The sequence below is a fragment of the Dermacentor andersoni genome, chromosome 1 (genome assembly GCF_023375885.2).
Source record: "Dermacentor andersoni chromosome 1, qqDerAnde1_hic_scaffold, whole genome shotgun sequence".
In the NCBI taxonomy this organism is placed as follows: domain Eukaryota; kingdom Metazoa; phylum Arthropoda; class Arachnida; order Ixodida; family Ixodidae; genus Dermacentor; species Dermacentor andersoni.
Window position 1 is genome coordinate 356,326,703 of NC_092814.1, and position 4,447 is coordinate 356,331,149.

General features: G+C 46.1%; 1 non-coding gene across 1 annotated transcript; it reads right to left on the minus strand.

Moving 5' to 3' along the window:
* Positions 1–373: 373 nt before the first annotated feature.
* On the minus strand, positions 374–446 carry TRNAK-UUU (transfer RNA lysine (anticodon UUU)). Its single transcript has one exon. It is a non-coding gene; the product is annotated as a tRNA-Lys (tRNA).
* Between the last annotated feature and the right edge of the window lie 4,001 nt (positions 447–4,447).

A 4,447-nucleotide genomic window follows, 5' to 3' on the forward strand; every position in this document is an offset into this window, starting at 1 on the left:
TGAAGAAACACGGTGTTCAACGCGACACCACCCGTAGGCAGCTGCGGCAAAACAATCTGATAGTCGCTATCGTCGTTCTCGTTGAGTCTGTGACCGCGGGCAAGCCCGCCTGAGCCGCTCCTTAGGAGCACATGATTCCACGTCCCTTCGCTGTGGTGGCCGGAAGTGGAATGAGCTACTCGGGTTTGTAAAGAACGCTGCCCAAACTATCGTCTGCTTAGAAAAAGCACTATTGGGAAAGAAAAACAAGGTAATCCATCGTCCACGACCGTTAGGTTAAATCCTAACAGTCCAGGAGAAAGAACTACTGGCACCAGCCCAGAAGGATTCAAATCTCACGTAGGCATATAAAACGAAAAAAAAACTGCGGTGTCGCCCGAGTAGGGGCTCGAACCCTGGACCGTTAGGTTAAAAGCCTAACGCTCTACCGACTGAGCTACTCGGGCTTTTTCTTTTCTTTATTGCATGGAAATAATGGTAGTGTCAAATCAATGCAGTTACATTACATATGAACATACACGCACACAAAACAAATTCACACACAGTATGCAGTCCAATGACAGTTCAAAATTCTGGCAAACAAACACAAGCGTCCAGACGCGAAATCCATTCAGGTACGGGATCATATGTAGCAACCACACTACGGACTTGAGCAGTCTCTTCACGGAAGATAGACCTTGTCGAGCGAGGTGGCTCGGCATGTCTGTCGATCATTCGACTTCTCCATAATGAATAAAGTCCTAATAACATAAACAAATCGTATGGTGTATTACTGGCTGTCTTTTTGAAAGGAAGGAACCGGATACCATAACATGTGAGAGGAAAGTCTTTTTTGAGAGTTCTTTGTAGAATGTCCCAAAAATTAAATGCGTCACGACAAAGTATAAAGCAATGCTCTATTGTCTCGGGTTGATTGCAAAGTCTACAATTTGTATTCCAGGGTACGAACAGTCCTTTTTCCTGAAGCCACGTTTTAACTGGCAGTGTGGAGGTGTGCAGCTTAAAGAAAAACGTTTTCGCTGCAGGCGCAATGCACATTCTACGGACACGGCAAAGAACATCTTGAGCAAATAGAGACAGATACGGCTTTCGGTACAGAGGTTCAGGGAAAAGGTTATCTATAAGTGCTACATTTAGCGACGTGCGATTAACGGTAAACAAATATTCAAGGGTGAATCTGGCTTTTAAGAAGGAAATAGTGTCGACAAGTTCCTTTAGGAAGCCCCATACCGGTAGTTCTTGAGCAAAGTTTGTCGTGACATAAAGAAAAGGGAGGTGTGACGCAAGACGTGCTCGATTAACTGCGAGCAGGAATGGATGACGGACATTTTTAAGGTAAAATAAGCGCATGACCAATTGTCGCACAAACAAATGCACAAGACCCAGGCCTCCCTTTTCAAGCGGGAGAAAAAGGTTGTCCCTTCTCATGGCTTCCCATGGTGAATGCCAAATAAAACATGCAAATATTCTATGAAATGCCTGGACATGGACACGTGAGCAGTGTAAGACCTGCAGAACATAAAGAAGCTTCGAAGCGAGAAATGTATTGCATGCCTTAGATCTCGCAAAAATGGAGAGGTCACGTCCCTGCCAGGTTGTCACCTTTCGACGAATAGTGGTTATCGTGGACGTCTAATGAGGTCCACTATTACGGAAGTTATCGAGAGGTACTCCAAGATATCGCAACGGAGACTGATTCCAATGAATATTCGCGAATATAGAGGGAGTGAGTGCCCACATGCCTAGCCAAAAGCCTCTACTTTTTTCAAAATTTACAGTAGCTCCTGCAGTCTCACAGTCTCACTCGGGCTTGCAAGGAGGCAGCCGAAACTTTTCTCTGCATAGAAAAAGCACTATTGGCAAAGAAAGAGAAGCTAAGCCATTATCCAAGGCTGTTAGGTTAAAAGCCTAACAGTCCACGAATCAGAGCTACTCGCTGCAGCTCAGAAAGATTCAAAACTTTCGTACGCATAGAAAACGGAAACTCCCAGTGCCCTTCCATTGTGTGAAGAAGGATGACCAGCGAAGCAGTCTATGTGGGCCCCTTAATGGCAAACTACATCTCCGCCACTGCTCGTACCGGCATTTCACTATCTTCGGAATCGGCCCATGTATGGGGATTGCTTAACGCCTGCTTCACCTCCGCCGCGGGTGGGGCGGGTATTGCAATATCTTCGGGATGGGCCCACGTTTGGGGAAGGCTTAACGCTTGCTTCACCTCCGCCGCTGGCCTACCCGACATTGCACAATTTCCGGGATCCGCGCACGTATGGGGAGTGCTTAATTGCTGCTTCACCTCCGCCGCGGGTCCGTCCGACATTTCACTATCTCCGCGATTGGCCCATGTGCGGGGAGTTTTTAGCTTACCACACCAACGACACGAAAATTTCCTTGGATGGTAGAGGTATACAGCTTCACTGTAAAATTTAGTCTCGCCCGAGCAGGAGCACAAATCCTGGACCGTTTGGTTAAAAGCCTAATCCTCTCAAGAACGAGTTTCTCGGGGTAGTGAGGAACGCTGCCCAAACATTTGTCTGTTTAAAAAAGCACTATTGGGAAATAAAAATGAGCTAAGCCATCGTCCAGGACCGTTATGTTAGAAGCCTAATGGTCCACGAGACAGTTCAACAAATAAAGCAACGTTAAAAATACATGGTTCTAGATGAGATTGTAATACCTATGCTGTTCAGTCACCAGGCCTCTCGGGACCGAACACGGTAGGTCTTATAATCGCATCTTGCACAGTGTTTTCTAAGTCGTCTTTTGTTGTTGTTGAACAGCTTGGCTAACGTTAGCTGGCACACATGGTATAGGGTGTACCAGCTATCATGTACGAAGCTTGAAAAAGAAAGGAAGCATTTTATGCGCACGAACACCAATGCCTATCGCTGGTAGCAACCCGAAGAAGCGTCTCGCATTTATTTGTCCTTCCTTAATTATTTATGCTTAATAATTAACTTTTTAATTATTATACATGCGGCAGTCGTAAGAAAACATCATTTTCTGTTTTTTTGCGTCGCGGCATATTTAGTAAAATAGATGTTTTCGAAGGCGCGTAGCGCCTTCGGAAACATCAATGCACGTCACACGCAAGAGGGCGCCACTCAAACTTCTCGGGTGTAAAAGGAGACCCCATCCGAAACAGCCACATGCTCAAGGCAGTGGCTGTTTCGGATGGGATCTAAACAAAGAGCTTTGCGAATCGTTTATATAACCCCCTGGTACAGGACCACACATGTCCCACGAGCCGGCTGTTCTCTACGGAATTCCTCAAAGAAACAGCAGGCGGCACCTGCATAACCTCACGGTAACAAATAACTATCTTTAAGAGCATAATTCTTTTATTGCAACGAAGCTGTTAAGGGCTTCTTTCCCCACTATCTTGTCCATGACTAGAAAAATATCCCGGATCCTGGAGGTAGTGCAAAACCGAGCCGACCCGCTGCGGAAGTGAAGCAAGCGTTAAGCGCCCCCCCCCCCCCCCCCCATACGTGGGCCGATCCCGGAGATAGTGCAATGCCGGGCCAGCCCGCGCCGAAGCGCAGTTGGCCATTAAGGGGCCTACATACAGAACTTCGCTGGTCATCCTTCTTCACAGAGTGGAAGGGCACTGAGTTTTTTAAGCAAAGCTTTATTTGAAAAATTTTTTTTTCGAGTTTGGCGCATCTGCTCTGTTGCATTCCCGCCGAATGAATTGGGCCGACCTCGGCGACAGAGTAGCAGTAGAGTGGTCAATCCTGGAGATACTAAAATAAAAACAAATGGGTCGATCACGAAGATGGCGCCGCGAGAGTAGGGTCGATCCCGGCTAGAGTGTTACCCGCGGGAGTCACGTTGGCCTTCTGGTGCGGTGGGTTTCCGCCTATAGCCGTTTTGCCGGAACCGTAGGTACGTATATGCTATTATGGAAAATACGGATCAGCATAGCACAATACTTCTGTCAGAGAAAATCAATATGCTTGAGCCATTACATATTCGTCGTTCAATCGCTCTTTTATGCTTATTTTATAAATATCACCACTGCACCAGGCAATCTGCATTACCTCTAGAAGTGCCGTCACGCACTTCGAGCCGTTTACGTAATCAGTACAGCATCAAGCGCATATACGGAAGAACACAAGCCTTCAATTCATCAGCCCTTCCACGTGCCATCGTTCTTTGGAATGATCTTCCCGATAATATTGCATCCATATGCAACCATCAATCATTCCATGATCAGCTGCGCGAATACTTTCAAGTGACATCGTGACGTTAAACCTTCTCTTGTATAAAATATCACACTTTTTGGCTATTGTGTCTTTGTGAACCCCTGCTTTATTTTTATTTTCTTGAGTTATGTGTCAGACATTTGTGCTATATTTATATACTTCAGTTATTTCTTGTACTTTGCTCTTATGTTTGTTGCTGCTTTTTAGTACTAGCCCTGTGCAATGCTTTCGCTTTCCCT